General features: G+C 36.7%; 1 long non-coding RNA gene across 1 annotated transcript in view; it reads left to right on the top strand.

Annotated features, from left to right (window-relative positions):
* Positions 1–1,168: 1,168 nt before the first annotated feature.
* Positions 1,169–22,555, top strand: part of LOC148675862 (uncharacterized) — a 55,816-nt gene continuing 34,429 nt past the window's right edge. Inside the window, exon 1 of the long non-coding RNA XR_015924870.1 lies at positions 1,169–1,528. This is a non-coding gene — a long non-coding RNA (uncharacterized LOC148675862). The remainder of the gene's footprint in view (positions 1,529–22,555) is intronic.

Below are 22,555 nucleotides of genomic sequence, written 5' to 3'. Positions count from 1 at the left end.
ATTTTCAGATCCTTAGGCAGCTCATTATTCTCCTCGATTTCCACACGTTGCACGGTAATTTTGATCTTAAAGAGAAAAAACTAAACCACATTTTGATTTGCCACAAAACAGAAAGAAACTAAAATATCATTTTGTCTGCAAAGTTACCACTGAGCTACAGTTAGAAATTGTGAATTTGTGTTTATCTCTTTCCTTTGTATACTTCATGTGCTTTTTTTCCCTGCATTACTTATGAATGGACTGCTTATCTGAACACTTTCAAATTCAGATCCTGAAGAGAGAAAAACACGAAAAAATGATTTAATAAACCATACCTTCCATTTATGTATAAGTACTGTAATTTGTAGGAAAGACTTTATAACTATTTTGATTTACTTTGTCAACAAAGTTTACCTTCTGTTTGTTGTCTATAGAGTCTGAAAGTAATGTCATTGTGAATATTTATCAAGGAGAAAAGATTAATAAAAAGATTGAGATGTTGGTACCACAAAAAGGAATAGTAATGTTTAATGCAGAGCTGTCTCTATTAGTAAACTGTAGACAGGAAGCTTGTGCTTCTTAATTTAATAGCTACTAAATGCAGCATTAAAAAAATAGCTGCTGTTAGTGTGAATACAATGTTTAAACGAATAGGACATTATGATATTATACAACTACTGTCTTGTGATGAACTAATGCAGAAAAATATGGTACCTCCACTGTCCTTCATCACTAAAATAAATCAGGTATAAGCAATAATACAGCAGACTGTAGGAGTCGAAAAGAATACATTCATTTTTTGTTTGCTTCCCACTATGAAGCGTGTCGTTAAAGTGTAGTTCTAATGATAAGTCCACAGTTATGCTATTTATAGTCCATTTCTATGGCTCTATTTCATTACCTTTAATTCACTTTTTAAATTCTAAATTCTCTGGCAGCAGACAATTGGACCAGAGAACAAAAAAAAAGAGCCACTATAACGGTAAATTCAATGGATAAAGCGTGCTTCTGTTCATGCATGCCAGCTAGCTTCTAGTTCCCCTTTTTGTTTACACTGGGAATACAATAGGAACTATAGTCCTTCCAATACATCTTTTATAGGAGTATTCTAACCCTGAATGTACAGATAGAGCTGCCTGGGTGAATAAGCTCTGTGAATATTGCCAAGACACTCTGCTTTGTTCAGCATTATTCCTCACAATAGATATCACACTTTGGAAGTAATTTTAAAAAGGGAATCAAAATAGTGGTACTTTTAGCTTTTGTTTCTTTTTATACCACCGTGCATTCTCTGTGTCTCATTCAGCTGCTTCTATTATACTGACAAATTAAATAAACCACTCCATTGCCTAAGAGGCTCGGGCAGTCAGGGAGTCACTAGTCTGGTAGAGGGAAGTAGAAGGCGAGCATATACTTGGTTTGTCTGCCACTTTCTAGTTTTATTTCTTTGGCTTTAAAGTCGAATAAAGCAAAAATGGGGCTACAGGAGACTTTTCTCTTTCCTGCACAAGGAGGGAGACAGAAGCCCTGGAGAGGCAAGACTGAACAGGTAATTTATCTTCTTTATTCAGATGATTACTCTTCTGTAAGTTAGTTCACTGCTTCAGGAACTTGGTAGTCAGCCCGAAGGCCTGCATCGGGAGGACTTTTAAATTATATTTGTGCATAGTGTGACACATCTGGTCTTGAAATTCCATGAGAAGGAGTTAAAAATGGGAAGATACAGATGGAAAAGGGCATTTTTGTCATGCTTAGTTGTATCAGGTACTGGAAACAGATTAGAATTCAACCTGTTGTCTCAAAGCAGAAGGAGTATAAAAGGTGTAGATCACAAGGGGAGACTTGAGGTGATCATTGTTAAGCCTTTTTTTTTACTATGGGATGAACTTTGTATACATAATTATACTCACAATAAACATTTACCTTTTTCATATGTTTGATTGAACTGGAAATAATTCCTTAGCTTGCTGTCCCCAACAAAAGGCTAACGTTTTGAATGAAGACTTATTAGCATAAATGTATTTGATTTGTACTTCTCGAAAAGTCAGAAGGGAAGAAATGAACTGTTATCAAATTAGCATAGTTGTTTGTTTTTCTAAGACTAAGAGAAGTAATGAGTTGAGGTTTAAAATACAATTCCATGAAACCCATTAAAACTTATTTCTGCACAAACAGCAGACAGCAGAACAGTAATTCATCCTTACCAACAGCACACAATACTATTGTGAATATTAGAAGAAAAACACGTGTGCTGAACCTTTAAAAATCTAAAAATAAGAAGATAATTCTCACGGAGGAAGGTTCGCATTTTCGTCTTCACCCTTTTTTCCCCCTTGGTTGTCTGTGCCTTTTTTATTCATTTTTTGTTTTGAAATGATACATTTCCCATGTCCGACAGCAGTAAAGGAGTTGCATGCCATTTTAACAGCGCGCATCTTCTTAGGGGGGGAAGAAAAAAAGGTTAGAGTTAAAGAAATGCCCAGAGGTGACTCTCTTTGTGTCTTCTAAAGGGATCTTAGAAGCCGTCAGAAACGCTTATGAGAAGAAAGAAAAAAAGAAAGAAAGGAAGTGTATCAGAAGTAAATGGCAGGTAGAGGAGAGTGCTTTGAAGGCCACAGCCACCCTCTAAGGTGACCTCATTTAAAATGCAAGGAGTCGGGAGTACACAGTGCCCTGCATGGCCATCCTACAGGGCTGCCCCCTCTGCTTCTAAGCCACCGAACGCGGCAGGAGGAAGGACAGATATCGAGTGTGGAGGAGTTTGAGGCCAGACAATTGCCGCTTCATCTTTTATTACTAAAAGAAAAGGCTCCGGCTTGCACAGCTGAAATTTCCTTCCATTGTCTAAGGGGGGAAAATAATATTTCACCCTAATTTGGCCCAGGGGAAATCCCGCTGCCTCGGGGCCGAGGTTCAGTGCCTGCCCTCTCACAAATATCTGTGGGGGCCTCGGGAGAAAGGAGTGGGCCGAGTGGGGAGAGCTGAAGGTCAGGGTCGCCCACTGTGGCTTGACTTTTTAGCTAAAGAGCTTTTTATTTCTCTTGTTGCCGTGTCAGATCTAATTTGCTGTGCATTATGCCGGCAGGGTGGGCCAGCGTATGACAGGAGGGGGTTAAATGAGATTACAAGCTTGAGACATTGTCACCAGCTTCTGCTGTTGGGCGAATGTTAAATGGCAATTTAATAGTCAGCTTTTTTTTAAGCACCACCGATAGGGTAAATGTACAGTTTTCAGGAGTATTTTAGTGTTTGTTTTTTTGTTAAAGATACATTATTTTGTTTTAAAGTAGTCAACATTACCCCACAATTTAAAGAAATGCACGTTAGTATTTATTTATTATGTCTAATTTAACATATTTATTTGGAATTACAATATGCACTACTTTACATCCTTGGTTCTCACTAAACATTCCTTATTTCATGGCTTAAGTGAAAGCAAAACATTTTTTTGGCCTAATATTATTTACGTGACTTTACACAATTACAGGCTACTTTGAATTTTGCTTGAGGGAATGGAGTGTTAACAGAGATTATCAGCAGCAGGCGAGAAAACGTGAAAGTTCCACGTACATGTATTTACTCCCAACCCTGCAGTTCTCCAGGTTTGGAAAACCTCCTAACACAGCTAAAAAAATAGCTTGTGGAGTGGGGATGGCTAGGAAAACGCTATGCAGGCAGAATCTGTATTGTCTGTTTAGCAGTGAGGGGTCAGTCAGGAAAGTTCAGGATTAGGAAATTTAATATCCTGTCAAAAATTCCCATGATAATGAATCATGGACAGGCTGGCTGGCTGAGCCAATGTGACAGCAACAATGCTGCTCCGGTAGAGATAGCAAATGCTAATTTATGAACAAGAAAATATGCTGTGCTAGCATGAGGCCCACTGATTGTATAGTGAGGTTTATTGTGGGTGGGTGTTGTATATATAGATATATATTATAATATATTAAAGTAAATATATGAATATAGAAATAGCATTGGATACATGAATTGAAATTCAGGGTAAAACAATTTCCAATTTCAAAAAAAGTTTTTCAAATATATATAAGTAGAGAAATCCTTTAGCTTTAACCGACTACAGTGCACATACTTTCTCTTTCCTTTTGGAAAAATGTGTAGTTAAAAATCTAAGTGTGTATATAGAGGAAGAAATGATTAGGGTGAGGAGGTGAGATGAGATGAATTGCCGGATATAGTACTTTTCAAATGTGTTTTGTTCCAACAATATTTTTTAAATTCTGGTAAACACTGTATGTTATCTGATAGACCGACTATACAGTAGATGTTTATGATATTATTCTTTGCACAGTGGAACAGAAAGTATAGGTGCTTTGTATGAATGGAAGAGCATGCATTCATCTCCTATACAGTATGTGTGTAGGTTCCCTAAAATATTTTTTCAGTTGTGTGGTTTACCTGTTTAAGTAGTAACTGCAGGCCCTTTTATTCAATTCTGTAAAACAGAATGTCAATCTTCTCAAAACTCTTTTTTAAAAAACAGAAATCAATGTAGTTTTTGGAGGAAAAACAGTGAATCTCTTGCTATAATATAATGTGTATTCCAATTCATGATTAATGTTGTGTCGTTTGAAATGTAGTGGAGGGTTTTGTGCAGCAAAGTGCATTATTTTGTAAATATAAACTATTGTCAGTAAGACTTAATATTTAATCTCTGATGGGTATTTGCTTGTAAAATAATGACGTTGTAGGTGATGTGAATAGCTGCTTGTGCACAGTTTTCTCTGTGAAGAAGGGAGGTTGAGGATACAAGCTTTTTAAAACTAATACTAGAAAGCCCACTAATCGCAGAATAAGTGAATTTTGTTGAGCTCCTCGAAGCTGTTTAAGATGCTGTGCTGGAATGGCTGAAAAAGAGATTGCTGAAAAAGAGGAAGGAATAACAGTCAAAGGGGGAATCCTGTTCTTTATTGTTGTATGAAGTTGTTGGAGAAAAATCAGTCATGGTTATCCAGTGTTGTGAAGTGCCCTGGGAATCATAAGAACATAAGAAAGGTTAGAAACGAGAAGAAGCCATTTGGCCCATCTGGACCGTGTGCTAGTTAGTAGTATATTGATCCAAGGATCTCATCCAGCCAATTTTTAAGGAAGCCAAAGTACCATAATATGACAGAGGAGTCGAAGAACATTAAATTAAACCCCTGCTTTTGTTTAATGTTCTTTGTTCCTTTATGTTTACCATGCCCGTTATCTACCAGTTAATGTTCATTTGGGGGGGGAGGGTTGTTTTGTAATTGCTGTGGGAAAATAGATTATGCTATTGAGACTTGAAAAAACTTTCTAAAATAATGTTTTTTGTATTCATCTTTGGAATTCCATGGGATACTGTATGTTGACGTGAATGATTTTAACCTAACAGTCTTAACACAAGCAAGCAAGCTCAAAACAGTGATAACTTTCTCCTAAAACTATATTAATGAGGACCAACTGTATTAGAAAGCCACAGAAACAAGTGTTTACAGAAGGAAATGCTGTTTGAGGCCACATACTGTACAGTATATAGTGCATTCAAGCAACTGAAGAGAATTCATGGGTCTCACAACAGCAGAGAATTGGAGGCTGAATCTTAAAATGTAAACCAATCAGACTCAATCAATGACACAAAATAAATCAATAGAATAAATACATATACCACCTTGTATGTATTTGGGGAATTTTACATTTTCTGGACGTTACGGTAAAGAAAAAGCAAAACAAATATACAGTTTCTTTGCATGTAACAAAGACGGTAGTTCATGTGTACTTTGGCTAAAACCCTGCTTCTCTCCAAGCAGCTGTCACATTCGTACATTATGGTACATTGAATCTGAATGAGACTCTTCACATCAAAACCCTGCATCCATTATGATATCATCTCCTGCTCTAAGCCGTAATGCTTATTAATTCTGCACCCATACTCACCAAGCTTCGGCAAATGTATTCCATCAGCCTAGCATTTAATTTAATTAGTACAGCTGGGCTCTCATTCTCCTTTCTGTGTCAGAGGTATTGTCAGCACGTTCTGCTATAACACAATTACTGATTGCTTTTAGATAGGCAGAAATATGATTAGGGTTTTGGGTGACTGTATCATAAGCCTTATTAGTTTTATTTGAAATCTGGAGATAAATAGGAAACTTTTATTTGCCATGTAATGAGATTATGCTTATTAGGCCAAGGCCTTGCAACCTTCTGTGGGGATTAGAGTGTTACTGTAGGATTATAAACCCAAGATACACATATATAGGCTGCAAATCAAAACTGTTTGTAAAGGCCCCCTTCATCCTTCTTCATGTTAAAAGTGTTGAAAGGAGCAAAAGAGTGCACTTAGCCGTCTGCAAAATCAGCTGTTTTTTTTAGGAGCAAAGGTAAACAAAGCACTATTAAATAAAAATACAGAATTAATCTGATGAATATTGAGGCAATGGAAGTTCACTGCCCCTTGTTGAAAAAAGTAAATGTTAACGTCTTCCTATATTATTAAGTGGAGTATAATGTGCAGACATCTAATGAATTAGATATCAGACAACAGACATCTAATGAATTAGACGTTTACTGCAGGCCTGTCTAATTCAAAGTACCACGCTTAACTCTGGAGCTTAGGAGTTACCTTACCTCACACTCCACCTTCATTTCACAACCTACCTGAAAAACTAGACAAGCAATACAGAGGAAGCAGACAGAGAGATGAGAGTACTACAAATCAGTTTATCTGAGGTTTTGTTCTTCCTTAGACCATGGTTTTCTTCTTTGAAATGCAATATGTGATGCCTCGAGGAGCGACCCTTGTTGTTTCCAAGTCCGTTTGACTTTCTTTCTAGTCTGATGGCCCTGCTTCAGTTAGACAAATTGTGCTTTAAAAAAAGAAAACGTGCAAGTCTTGGGTACTCTTCTCTAACTGAGCCCCAGTGGCGGGAGATAATGTGGCAGGCCTCTCAAAAGTGTTCTCTGGTGAAGACTTGAGAGTTTCATTTGGAACATCTCCTGCTGTCACAACACACCCACGAACAACCGACTAGTATAAAGCCCACTAATAGATGGCGTAAAGTACATTTACTAATGAGTCGAGCAGCAAAGTGGTTAACAAGGATACCTTCGCTCTGGCCAACACATAGCAACCATTATGCTTCTGAGTGCAAAGAGCTCCTTTTATAGCTTCTGACCCAGGGCAACTAGATGACTACATTAAAACATGCTTCATATTAGACCTTCGTCTAATACCCATTAGTGTTAGAACCTATTACTTCAATAATGAATGACACAGCCCTAATTATAAATGTACTTAGAACACTGACATTATTAAAGGAAGAGCTCTGGCAGCCCATTAACAGTGTTACTCTAAGTGATCTGTCTGTGAACTGTTAAAACCATTAAATTCATTATATATCAATCAAAAAGGGTGTTGCAATTAATTGATGAATGGAACAATACTTAAAATCTAAAGATAATTGCCAAGCTCTTAGAAACAACTATTTTTGTACTGTCATATGTGTGTTTTTTTAATATATACCGTATTATCCAGTACTTTTTTCATGTACACACATGCATGTAGACATGGATACATACGGTAATGTTCAAAAGTTCAGAAACCACAGTGTACTTAAAGCAGGAGTGAACACAGTATAGTTTGTTCCCCTTCACTTTAGTCCAGGGTTTTAAATGGAAACAAACGCAACAAAATTCCTGTTAAAAACATGAAAACGAGGATAATAATGACGGTTAGGCTTCACAATTTGGATACATTTTATCCAGTACCCTTCTTTGGCCAGTTGTTTCATAATTTCAAAATTCATAAGCCTACAATCCATTTCCATTTAGGGACTTACAGTACTAATTCAATGGAGTTCGTGACAGAGGTCCAGGAGGAAGGTTAGATCCTAATCTAATTACAGTGTGGTTTGGCAGCAGCTCATTGTCTGACCGGAAGGCGTTACAGGGGGTGGTCAGGTCAGCCCAGTCCATCACTGGAGTACAGCTCCCCTCTATTGCGGATATTTTTACAACTCGTTGTTTCAGGAAGGCTGGAAGTATCGTTAAGGACACCAGTCATCCTGGTTCCTCACTTTCCTCCCCCCTTCCCTCTGATAAGTGTTATAGGAGCACAAAGGCACAAAAGTCCAGATTCAGAGACAGTTTCTTTCCTCAAGATGTCAGATTACTGAACTCTACCCCCACCACTGGCTCACACTGATGTTTCTTTTCTAAGATGTATTATATTTAACTTGTTGTTGTTGCTGCTGCTGCTGTTCTGTGTTTATGTTTTTGATGATTCCTTTAATGTCTTTGTATTGGAGCATACATGCAAATACGTATTTCATTGTTATTGTGCATATAACAAATAAACTGAACTGAACTAATCTCACATGCTTCTGCTCACATACTGTAGGTATATAAGTCTCGCACACAGGATTTTTTCCCATTCCTCCGCCTTGACCATCTATACCCTTGCAGCAAACTCGTTAGCTCACAGATAGGCTGCCATTCCCTCAGCTTACCATATATATATATACACATGTATACAGTAAATATGTACTATATACAGTACATATTCATCTCTCCCTTGCATTCCTAAGGATCTAACCAAGCTCAGACTGTGTGATTCAGGGAATGTTTGGAAAGGTCTATATATCACAGTCTCAACACCAAGAGAAAAGTATATAGGCACACAGGTGCGCAGATTTTTCTCGAACATGTCTGAAAATGATACTTGAAAATCAAGCAATGCTTGTCTAACACCACAGGTAAGAACACCTCATGTGGGATCGGAGTTAGGAAAAAGGTGAGCCAGAGAGTTAGAAATCAAACAGCAAATAGCCTTGTCTGAGGACCCACTAAAATCTGCTAGTATTAAATGGTGCCCATTGAGTTTAAGAAGCCATTCACAAAGGAAATGACTGAACTGTTAAATACCACAAAATTGTGCTGTGTACTGCCCATAGTGATGTTGTGCCCTGCAGACTGAGATCCTAGCCATTGTAAATATTGCTGTTTGGGATACTAAGCAACATTATACAGTTTTTGAAGTATTTGTGCACCAGGTAAAGATTTACGATGCAATGGCCTCTGTACAGAAGACTTGAAGATCAGGATGGAAAATATGAGACTGAGGAATGTGTGAATAAAAACTAAAAATACTGGTTGGTATTTTGTGGCTTATAAATTAAATTGATATACCTGTCATAAATACATGTACCAGCTGCAATCCTGGTGTGCAAGTACATAGTGGAGCTACTGTACACAGATACACTAACACATCTCCTGCCTGTGAGTGTAGGGCCGTTGGTCTTACGAATTTATACACAAGTCAGTCATCTGTCTGGCTTGTTCTGGCTGTCCTGGGATGCATTCCTTTTTGTCCTGCAAATCTAAATAATTCCAGGGAACAGAGTCCTCCAATAAAATTTGGCATTCCAGTATAATGTACATAATTTGTGTGACATGCACCTAAGAGAGTAATTGTGTACCAAACAAATTTTGATGGTCAAGCTCGTATATGTGTGTGTTTATACTGTACAGTTTGTGTTACATTCTCATGCTTTTTCAGTTTTTGTTTTTAGGATGAAGGAAAGTGGCTTCTGTTTTACCAAGTGCTTAGCTTTGCTGTATGCACAACACTGCACAATTCAGTTATTTCATTACACAAAGTAGTATCCATTCTGATCTTTTCTGAAGTTTAATACATATTCTTTCACATTTACTAATCAGATGACTGATTACAGACTTTTCTGTCACTGTGCTAATGTTATTACCCTGCGCTTGGAATCTATTTGAAAAACATTGGCTCCCATGCAACAGAGAAAGACAGAATTTATTTTGGCAGTCTGACATACAGTAGAACTGGAATTCAGTTTAAATACGAAAACAATAATATGCTTTAAAATGTATTTTTTGTAGTTGAAATATTTATGAAAGAGGAGCTGTCACAAGTAGAAAAATAATATATCTCATTGAATGAGATATTGATACATTACATTGAAATTACACCCACCTCCTGAATATACATCTCCTTCCCCAAAGCACTGTAATGACCTGAAGTTGTATTTTGATTAATTATGCATTTGCTTGCTTTGCGTGAAAAGGTCCCATATATTTTCTTTTTCTGTGCATTTTCTGTTAATATAATAGAACACCTGTGATCTAGAACATAAAATGAGATTACAGCTGCAGCTGATATTGTAGAAAAATGCTGCATAAACAGCGGACTTAGTCCTTCGTAAGTGTTCAGTGAAACCCATACACATTTATAACAACTGGCAGTCTTTTAGTTATACTCGGAAGTTCATTTTCAAAATCCAGAGATTAACAGTGATTGTCTGCACCTTTCTGTACACCTAAGGCCATCTTTAAGACATCCTTATTAGCCTAATATCAGAAATATTAAGGCTTCAACTATGCAATTGGAGCCTTAATATTTCTGATTTACGTGTCTCTTGGCAACTGTATCATATATACAGGTATGTATATGTGTGTGTATATTTATACAAATATGCCCCCCTATTCTTTTAGCGATCTGAGTAAAACGAAGTGTCCATCAGATGGACAGCTGTGAGGCCTGTCATAAAACGTCTTTATTTCTGTAAACCCTGAATTTCCTCAAAATGCGTTGCTCCCTGAGTGTGAGCAATCTGAGTATGCAGTTATCCTGTTTTCTTTTGTTTGTTGCTGGGACGTGCCGAAAGGCACGAAAAACAGCAACGTTTCATCAAAGACGAAAGCAGCATGTGTCCTTATTGTTAGTTCACTTCAATTGTATTGTCTATTTTTCATTCAGGATTACTGGGAAATTTTAAGATTCATTTTTAAGTAAATGGAAAAAGCCATTTGTACTTAAATAAATCAGAAACAGCATTATGGTATAGATAGTACTAGAAAAAAAACATTTACAAGAGAATTACAAGATGTCGATTACATCTACAAGAAGGAAGTTGGTCACTACGACAAGGGACAAAAAAATGCGTCTTGACTTGTTTTGAGTGTCATCACATGTTAGTTCTAATGTTCAGGCTGTGATCACTATTCAGCTTGAAGCAACAAGGAAGAAGACATAAGCTGAAAAATCTTTCACCTGTTAATGCCTTTGAGATTTGTTCATGTTTTATGATGGCATGTGTCCAGGCTGGACAAGCTTTTGCACTTCAGCTCTTGTTAACACTGTTAACTACAGTTGACTTGACAGCAGCTACAACTGGGATCGTACAGAAGCCACAGCTCAGCCGCCGCAAAAATGTCTTTGATGAAATTAGCACCTGCAGAGCACTAACATGTTTTGATAGAGCTACAGCTGATGTTACAATATCTGAACGCGGTCCTGCTGATTTAGGGATTCCAAAACACATGCTAAGAAAAGCCACTGAACCGACACCTCTTTTGCTGTCGTGTTTAGTGCTGTGAATTTCCCTGATTTATCCATTGGTTATTTTTCCAGAGTGTCGCTGAAAATTGGCTCTGAGAATTAGGTAGGGTAGGCCGTATTGCTCCCATACCTTTCGGAGACATCTCTGAAATGTAGTAATCAGATGCAGGAGATCTGTAATTACGTGCTCTTCCTTAATCATCCTCCTCACAGGAAGCAGTCGTATGAAAATGGCATACCAATTTGCACTTTCTGAATATTAAAGTGAGTAAGTATCCCACACTATATAATCAACCCAGCCAGAGAGCTTCCCAAAGTGTCATATTATATATATATTATACAGAGGGGAATCTAAAGAGATAATGCCCTTATTAGTAAGGCTTTGCAATAACCATGCAGTTTTCACACAATAGCTGTTTTATGTTATTTTATTATCTGTTTGCTTCCAGCTCCATACCAGTTCAGGTGCTGGTCTCAGCTATTTGTTTTGTCACTCACCTGACGTATTAGTTCAGCTTAGAAAGTGACAGCTGTAAGGGTAGCTGCACAGTGCACACTGTACATTGTACACGCTGGATATTAAACGGCCCCTTCCTTAATGGGAACATGAAAAGAGGAGAAGGAATGCAGAAATACAAGTAAGGGGTGAGAACAAGAAGAACAAGAAGAAATCTATGGATCATGCCTAAAGAACTTCAGTCAGCCATTCAGTTAGGGCAGGTCTCAACTTTGTCCTGTTCACACGAAACCAAAGGTAAAACCTATGTTTAGACTTTAAAAATCTTTAAAATATATTTGATGTTCCGTGTCCTTCATATTTGTCTGTAAAGTAGCATGTTTATCCCCATTTCTTCCAATGTAATTATCAATTGCAGTTTTGCGATGCCTAACTGCAGGAAACACACAAGAGAGCCTATATTTCATATGGACTGCACATGGACTGGAAGGAGTGTAAATAATACATTAAAGTTTTCCAAAACATAACCAAGCATTATGCATAACCTTAAAGAAACAAGTCAGTAACCCAAGACAATGAAGGTCAGTCTTAGTCAAGCTGACGTTGCCTTGGGTTTCACTCAGGTATAGGGAAGAGTGAAATTAAAATTTACACAGGGAGGAAGGACAGGGAGACCGGAATGCCTAACTAAAGCAAAAACATGGGAATGCCTCAGAGAACAGGGGCCACGCACAGTATGACAGGGATGGCTGTCTGTGCGATCCTACAGATATTTAATTGCAGTGCCTTCTGACCAGTCAACCATTCTCCTTATTTAGTGTTCCTGCCTGAGATTGGTCTTTTAGGGCTGACACATGTTCACTGCAAGCCCATAGCAAACTGTTGCTTTAGGGCCACTCAGTGCTCTCACAAATCCCTGTAATTTTCAGTTGTTCAACACGCGTTTCACATAGAAAAAAACCCAGTTTATAGATCAGAGTAGAAATAATCTCAGCACTATGAAACATTTCCTTGCATTACCATGATAATTCTCCTGTCATTGTTTGGTTGGCACTAGCATGTTACAGAGCTTTTGTCAATGAATTAGAACACGGAAGATTAAAAAACTTCCTCAGCTTGACACTGATCAGCTAAGTAAATATTGAGGGCTAGATAAAAGAAAGCTTGAGAGCCACAGCTTAAGTTTGTTAAAGTTGGCCTGCAGATGGAACAACACAAAACCTCCAAAGTCCCATTATTGCTTTCTTCTGTTTTATAATGGGAAAGGCAGTGTGTTTGATTTGATTTAAGACTCCCTCGCAATGCCTGTCAGCTGGTTTGCAGACCAGTCTCTTCCTGAAGTACTAGTGAAGATTTATTTGTATTTGATACCTTGAACAAATAATTTGCGCCCTAGGCTTTTATGTATTTGTCCCCTTCTCTCTTGCTACTTTCATAAGTGACCTCTACATTTCCTTTTTTTACAGCTTTATGTACTACAAAGCAGGGCAGTTACAAAGAAACTGACTGTACCAAAGAATCTACAGTATGAGTGTTAGAACACGGATTCTCTTAGGAAAAAAAGAAAGTAAAACTTAATGGTCTAAAAACGTGAGAAGGATTTTTATATTAAGTACTATTCCAAAAACAAATTACGTGTAATAGAAGCAACTTATTGTTCCATCAACATAAGACGAGGTAAAATATACAGGTTTAGGGTACAATGTTAAAGCTTATCTCACTGGCATTTGTCACCACTCTGAATTAACTTTCAAAATAATGTTGGTCCAAAATGTGACATGTGATCCTTTCAACTTAATTATCCAGGGGCATTGATCCGATTTCTGTCCAACGTAAACGGAGAAAGCTGAAGATATACCAGCATAAGAGAAAGGGTATTAAGGGCACAATCAGCTGGTGCTAAATTAATGACAGGTATGCTGGCCAGGTTTTTAATGTTATAGCACATCAGAGTGCAATGCAATGACAAATTCACTGGCATGACCAAGCAAATTCATTGTTGTTTGGTTGCACATATTAAGTGAGGGGCAGGGGAAAATATATAAGATAGAGATCATTAACCAGACCAGAGTGACCTCCATTTATCGATAATTCATAAGACTGAAGCACTAAGTAAAATACACTCCCTTGCTGTGTGCTACATTATACACCTATACCACTCTACTATAGAACAGAACTAAAAAATCTTTCAAAGTAACCAGGCATTATGTGTTACTCCTAAGTAGCAATGCACAGTAATCCTGCTGTTAGTAATGTTAATATTATTAATATTGTCGATGCCTTTGTCCAAGACAATTCCTTAAGGTATACTATAAACAAAACCTACTTCATACTGCATACTATTTTTATATTAATATAAGAATAATAAAGGCTTCTCTCATAGAGTTTCTGTAGTTGATGGTTTATGTTGCCCTAAAAATAGTGGAGACAAGTCTGTTTAAAATGAGCTGCCAGGTGCATGATGTCAGCATTCTCAGAGTGGGAGCACAGGGCTGTAATTGAATTTCTAATCCAATTTAGTCTATCGTAAAACACATTGCACCCATGTTTCGAAACATCAAGTCTCTAGAATGATGTAATGTGTGTTTAAATAGTCACGTGACTCCCAAATAGTAACCACTTTGATCCAGCTCAAGGTAAAAAAGGAGGGTGCAAGTCCAGGACTGCAAAATGGACTCTGACTGGATGCCCAGTCTGAGACGAGACAGGCTACGCAGCTTGTATCGAAATGGAAACATGCTATTGTATAAACTGAGCAGAATCCAGTAAGTTGTATTCCATGATGTTTTTGGTATCCAAAGTTGTTGTGGTATCACAACAGCTAATATGTGTTTCTGACTTCTCGCCAAAGGCCCTAGAGAAATTAAAAGAGGTAGCTGCAAAGTTAAAATAATGAAATCAAAAACGGAAATGTGAAAAAATAACATTTATTTTCTATCCGTTTTATTTTTACAGTGCCCAGAAATAAAGAGTAATAATTGTAACTTACCAAACACTGTGTGCCCAACCTACACATTAATTTGTTTCAATTTCAAAGTGAGATGAGAAATGGCCTCCAAGTGTCTAATAATCCTGGAGTAATCTGGCAATCCTGAAGACTAAAGTAATAGCTTTCATAATAAATTGTGCAGTGTACTGCAATCTATAGACAGGCAAAAACCCTTAAGAAAATGGAATATGTTTTACTTGTGTTTCTCCACTTCATACTTAGTTTCCTAACGTTATTTTGATTTTAATTACTACCAAACCTCCTTTTAAATATTCTTCAGGGCAAAGTGTAAATGTGCATTTTTGTACTGTACCTCTCTTTCTTATAACACTGCCTGAAATGTTCCATTATACATTACTATGATGCAAAATGAATGTCAGGCTTAAATTATGTAAATCTGTGAAATATTCACAAATTGAAACATAATTGCATTGACTAAATTAAGTTTTAAAATACATTTATGAAAACTAACAAAAAGCCAACGAGGGCTTACGGACATGAGTAGCCACTGGAGAAAAAAAGATCTAGCCTTTTTAGGGATTTTACTCAGATGCAATTTAAAATTAAAAGATGCTTTCCAGTTATTTCCTGATAAGTGTTCTAATGCAGTAGATTGCATACAGTCGTAAGAATTAAGCAGCTGCATCTGAAATAGCCATTATTCTAGATTTTTTTATTTCAAAACAAATTGCAATGATAAGTGATTGACACACAGCTAACACCTACTAGTTGTTAAAAGCTTGCGAAAAGATTGAATCTGAATGTAAGTGAAAGATTAGCAAGCAAACAAAATCCAGCATATTAAAATTACTTTAAATATGGATTTGAATTAGAGGGGTATTCGACACCGTAAATACACAAACAATTACAGTGCAGAGAGAAAAAAAAATCAAGAAAAAAACCATATTTCAATTAGCCGACCTTGGCATTACTGGACCATATTGGTTTTTTTTGTAATAGTATGAAGATGTCTTTATTTCTCCAGTTATTTGTGCGTTATAATCACGCCTTGTGGTGCGAAAACACTTTTCCAAGCTTTGTTTGATAATAGTCATTAGAGGTTAGCCTCTTCTGAAAGCAAGTTGTTGATTGAAAGGCATCTCCATCTGAAGAAAGCCCAGATAATCCCCAGATAAACTTTCTAATCATCTTTTTGAAAGACTCCCTAAAGATGGGGGTAATCTGAAACTGGCCTATCTAAGAGACATGAATACAAGATAAAAACGTTTTAAAATAAAGTTTAGAAATCAGGGAAGATGCATTTCCCTAGACACTCGGCACAAAATAGCCCCCATCCATTTCCATTCAGACATTGATAGGGCAAATAAAGTTAATAACATCTTTTTAGCCTAAAAGCCCTGTTAATGTATATTTAAGATGCTACTGTATATGTACACTCAACATTCTGAATTTTGCATTTAGTTTCCAATATCCTCTCAGCCGCATTCAGAAAACACATATCCAGTATTAGTATTGACATCTGACTCTCACATGTGATTCCTTGCACATCGTACAGTACATGACGTTTTAAAGCAAGGATTGTGTTCGAAATTTTGGAAGAGTATTTTTGTGCTGAAAATTTCAACGTTTCTAGCAGATGCATTTAGAGTTTCGTGCCATGTAAAATAAACAGGGATTATGTACAGAGTACTTGTCAATCATATTTTCTGACATTCATTAGTACATTAAAACAACTGCTCTTCAACAGGTATGGTTAGCAAGGATGACCATATTTGATCTTGGAAAAGGAAATTCTTTTCAGAAATGCGAAAGTCTGTTTTATTTTATTTCATCTGTGAAATACGTTTAAGCGCACTCGTTTCATGTAAACTAGCTTACAACTGAAATGTTGTTGTTGTTTGTTGTTTTTATGGCCAACAGCGTGGTCACCACGACTGATGAATATTTGGTGAAAGCCGACATGGTTGTGCATTCATTTCAACGCAAATTGTGCGGGATGAGAAGTGAGGCCTCCTACCTCCCTAGACAAATATCGCCTTTCGCTGCTACCTCCTTGCCTGTTCCCTCCTCCCTGACTCGCCCCCTCCGTAAATCTCTCACTTTGTGTTGCGATTTTGTAATCCTCTCCATGCGCCTCCATACAGTCTGAGACGGTGGCGCGTCCATTATCTACGAGACTGGGAAATGTTGGGTTTTCGGAAAGAAGATAGGTAGAAACAATTTCTTGTTTTCTTGGGGACGACGTTTCCAAAACGTAAAGCGGGAAGCTCAGGCTTCAGAGGATTAAAAAGAAAGCGAACTTTTAATGGCTTTGGGGGCTTTATGTAAATGTGCCAACTGTAGATTTGACATCTGTTTTCCAGAATGCCTTGCTCTTACTTAACCTTTCTCCTTCTACAATGTGACAAAATGTGACAGGCTGTCAAAGACAGGTGGCTGCCAACTGTGGAGTTCTATGTAAAAAACAGACAAAACATACTGTTGCTTACAACTCCGAAACACTACTTATTTACCGTACCTTTGTAATTTAGCTTCTTAGATTTTCGAATTAAAGGCAGGGTTACTTTTTAAATTCGCAGCTTCTTTAGTTTTTGAGGAATGTCGTGCTTGTAAAACTACTTCTAGAAAATGTGTTGTTTTCCACGATTTCCATTATTAGAATTGTTATCAGTTACAAATAGTGTTGAAAGCCCTAAGTCTTTAAAATCAAACATCTTCAGTTCTTTTTAGGCAAATCGACATTAATGTAACAGGAGGTAATTGTTATGTTAGCTATTTCGTCATAGTTTTGATGTTCTGTACAAAAAGTTACAGTACATTCATAAACGTGTTACATTCAATATCAATGTCAAACGACCCAAATTGTTATTTATTCTAACGCAAGATATCATTATCAGTCTAGCCAGCTTTCATCTTATTATCAAGCACACTAACTATAGATAAGGATTAGGAGTGCAACACTTCTGAGTATAGAAGTAATTGTCTTCAAAATCATGAATTATTGTCAAAAACAAGTGTTTCCTCTTTTGCGGCGCAAAAGGTTATCTTAATGATGACGATTAAGCAACGACACCACTAAAATTAATTCTTTTAAAAATATATAACTTTCCCTGTATTAGAAACATAATACATTATAATATTGATTAAACAATCTTCTTTAACTAAAAATGGTCTGGGATAAAGAGTTAATGCAAGGAACTAAATTGTTAAACAACGCGGAGAAAAAAAACGAGATCAGGAAAGACCGCCGGGTCTAAAGAAATATAGATTATCCCCATGAATTGCGTTTATTAGAGACGATACAGAAAATACACAGACGGAATATATGTAAAGTATACACAGACACGAACAAGGTTTAAGAGCGCAGCGCTCGAAACTACATAAAATCAAACTAACAGCTCAGGCGAGAGCAAAAATATACGGAAGCGTGCTGCAACAAACTTTTGTCATTTTGGCGTTAAAGCGGCAAAGCTGAGCTAAAGCGAATCTGGGTGCGGATGACAGTAAACGAGAGTGCCGGCAATTTGGGACGGGAGGCAGGAGAAGATTATGAAGACGGAAGAAAAACCTCTGCTGGTAGTCTGGAGACAGAGCGAGGCCAGGCTCCACCTCCTTTCCTTGAAGCGTCGCAGCTGCTTTCAAACCAACTGCTCAATTCCATTCAACGTCGAGAGGGAACAAAAAAGTGGCTATTTATTAGAATACTTGTTTTGTATTGTTCCGCGCCACACAAAAGGCGTTTCATTATGTAAGAAGGAGCCCTTTTGCCGAGAGAAACAATAACTTGAAATTGTCTTTAAAGTCTATCAATAATAAATTTCATTTTCTTTTCTCTCCTATTCAGTGTGTATTGAGTGAGTGCTGGGGTTTGGAGCTGGGCTCTGCTGTCCTTGGCACACTTTATCGGTAGAATTTGGTGGGGCTGGTGGTTTGATATAAGGCTTTTAAAAAGCTCGGTGCTTATTTAAGAAGGTGCCTAGAAATAGGAATTTTGGGGGGAAAGATGACATTCCCTGGCATCACGGTCTGCAATTTGGGGAGAATGGATCTCGCAGTATTTCTGTAAGTCTACATAACCTCAAAGAAAAGGGATAGTTTATTAAGACTTCGATATGAATGTTTTTCTTTTAATTTCAGTAGGTTTCGTTGTGAATGTGCACGCCTTTTTATTAGCGAATGTAGTTCGGCTAAAATTAAACTACTTTGTTCCTTTAACTTTAGGAACTTGATCGTATTTTGGAATTTTCGAAAAATGTATATATTTTTAGAAATGGGTATGGACAACAATGGATTGGCTATATTGAACATTTTCTTTATTCTACATATTCACATGGAACTTGTTGCAATTACGTGTCAAAACAGGTATATGCCTTTGTGTGCGCAAAACGCTTACAGTATGTGTTCACACATGCAAACATGTCAGTGTGTGTGTGCTTTGAACTCGAATAATTCTTGGTAGTGACTGTGAAATTATAAATATATATAATGAATGCCTAATCTTCTGTATATTTTAACGAAACTGTTCCGTGTTTAGCTAGCATAAACGTAATCTAGACTGTAACCTTGGTTTACTGATGTATAATTACTTTTAAGCTTATTTGGGCGCAGCGTGTTTTAAAGAAATTCTGGGATTTGCTTTTTAAATAAATGATTATCCTGTTAATTTCCCTAATGAGAATTCGCATTCAAGTTAAATTTCATTAACTGCACTAATGAGATGTCAATCAATCAATACGACCAAAGAAAAGCAATTGCAGGAATAGCTGACACTGTTGATGCTGCACTACACGTGCCGGCAAAAAAAAAATAAGTATTTTTTTTTTTTTGCTGGATCTTAACGAATTTAGCTTTGGCATAACTGAGCTTTAACACGTTGTGTCCTGCCATGCTTGGGTCAAATCGAGTTTATTTCATCTCTTCGGGGAAACAAGACTTTAAGATCTTTAAATCGTTTGGTTTCCCGCTGCATGTAGAATTAGTACAGTATTTGTAAAAGGGCTTTTGTCTCTATTGTTGTTGCAGTTGTTTGCTGTGCACATACTTCGTAAAGCTGGTCAATGACATGCAAATTTGTTACCTCAGAGTCTGAACAGATTGGATGAATGGCTTTGTCGATCAACAGGCAATACGAGGTGAAAGAGTCTAGAAATTGATCAACAGATACAGGATGGCTGATTTTCTTATCAGAAACAGGTGTTTTCGCACGATAGCTGTTTCAGTCAATTAACCTATTAAATTCCTCCTTTATTGCTTGGATTGTTTTGTGATTTTGGTAGTGTGATGTTGACAGAGCGTAACTGATGAACCAAGTATCTCTTTTAGGATTTTGTCATTACACATACATTTAGGCCTCTCAATGTATGTTATTTTAGACAGGCCTAATTAGAAATCAAAAGCTATATGCTATGATTTCCTTTGTTATTTCATATCAAGGTATGTACTAACCAACAAATTACATGTCATTTACTTTCAGATTGGCCAATGCACAAATAGTAACAATTTAAGCATTGTGTCAAAGTATTAGAGAATACTTTGTATACTGTGTTCATTTTATTCAATTGTAATTGGCACAGTATTTTCCACCACATTGCTAATCTCTCTAGATCTGAATCTTCTTATATATTGTCTAAACTGATTACATGAAAATGTATCTTGAAACTCCTTTATGCGCAGGAATACAATGTGAATAGTATTTTTTTTTTCAATTAACAGCTATAAAAAGGATTTGGAACTGATTGCCAGCACCTGTCAGATGGTCGCATTTTTAAAACGGGCTTTCTGCTATCCTACGTTCAAGAGACACTCTAAATTTCCTTTCGGAGAAAAAATAGAGCGATTGAGGGGCGTTATTTAAGCAGTTTCAAATGACAATCTTGGAATAGGCTTTGGTATTGGTTAATGAATACAAATAATGAAAGTCCATACAAAACCCAAGGCCTTTCCAAAGGCAATACATATGTGTATTTATAGTTTTTACTTTTTATTTTCAAATTCCTTTAGAGCCGTGCTGCGTAAATGATTTTATGTGTATACTAGTAGAAGATACCGGATTAATTTTATACGATCCTGATGAATTATCATTATCGCTTTCTTACAGATGAACAGTGATGCCTCGCGCCTCCAAAATTAGGACTTTGAAAGAAAGGAGTTCTGTTATTCCTATCTGTCCATCTATGTGTTATCTTTAATTCTGCCCGGTATAATCTTAAGAAAAAGTGTTGTGTGTGAAAGCGAGATTATATTGTTAGTTGATTTTAATACATCCACAAGTGTTCTCTTTTTTTTAACCGTGTGTACATGTGAATTGAATAAATAAAAGTGATGTCCATATTATGTTGTCACAACTGAGAACCACAAAGTAATTCAACATACACCCCCCTAGAACACAGCTTGGAATTTGAAAGGGCACAGCGCAGGATGATTTTAAGTAAAGCAAAACAATATGTTTTTGCGCAACAGAAGTTACAAATGCAATCACTGCGTTGTTGTTGCTTTATTTTGGCACGTATTGTTGTTATTGCTCTTCGAACACCAAATTGTGATTCTGTAATGTTTAGGGTGTAACATGTTAGGACAATAGCAGTAACAGGTTGAAGAATGCTGTTGTTTCTGCTATAATATACGAAATAGTAAACTTCTATGATGATTGAACGGAAATAAGAGTTTAATTTATCATAAAAACAATATAATTCTAAATTAACATATTTTGTGCTGCCGGATTAATATACACGCACCAGCGTTTTATTATTTTTGGTTAGTTCAGTTGGATTCCGACAGCATATGACAACTTCGAAAACTGGGACAAAAATACATGAAATACGGTACTCAAACTAGGATTCGAGAACTCTCCGTGAAAGCTGAGGCTGCAAAAAACATTAAAGGAAAAGGGAAGGACTTTTTCACTTTTCGGTAGAGACCAGCCGTGTACTGTATGTATATTTTCCAAACAGCAGTAGGAAATTTTTCAAAGGAACGTAGTGACAATGACATGACACTTTAAAAAGTAAATATTGAGAATAGTTACAAGTTACCATTTTATTGAGCTTTTTAAAACGTAAATTTCATTCTGAAGTTTAAATAAGCTACTTTAAATCTAAAACATAAGATATCAATTGTAATAATGTCTAACCGATTGTGATGAAAGGTCTCCCTCACGAGGGGTATTATCAACAGATGGCTTTAAAATACGCGATTTAGAAGATCAGACACTGGACATAAATATTTGGATATGTTTGGACCGCCGAAAGTCTCTATTAATATTTGTATTTTATTGCGACAATACGTTCTGAAAAGAAAAAAATGATCTTCGTCGTTTTATTTGGTGCTTTTACCGGCAGGTGTTCAAACAGGAATGCGACATAGTGCAGAACGCTTTAGTAAGCTACTAATTATTTTTTGATAAACCTGTGATTTATCTATGGAAAAGACAAAGTTTCATTTATTACGTTACCTGGAATCGATGATGTATTGAATTGCTTGATGTACTATCTTGCATAAAACTAGCCTTATTTCAAAACGACCCAACAAACTAAAAGTACGCGATTTTTCTATTCGTGGATTTAAATTTGTGCTTACCTTGTGGCATTTATCGAAGCACCAGTTTAAAGGATTTTGCATTTTAGCTTTTTGCAAACAGCTTAACATATAAGAATAGCCAGAAGCTTGTGTTTCCGTCCTTATAATAACATGTAGGTCAACATCCGAATCTCCAAAGGCAAAGACTGAATTTATTTCTGTTTAATTCAAAACCATTTGGCTTACAACTGAAGGGACAGAAATATACGCCTTTATTAATTCTTTAAAACAAATATATTTAAAA

This window comes from Lepisosteus platostomus, chromosome 2, assembly GCF_059453375.1.
Source record: "Lepisosteus platostomus isolate fLepPlt1 chromosome 2, fLepPlt1.hap1, whole genome shotgun sequence".
Lineage (NCBI taxonomy): Eukaryota > Metazoa > Chordata > Actinopteri > Semionotiformes > Lepisosteidae > Lepisosteus > Lepisosteus platostomus.
The sequence above is the reverse complement of the archived record's forward strand: the minus strand, read 5'-3'. Positions and strand labels throughout refer to the sequence as shown.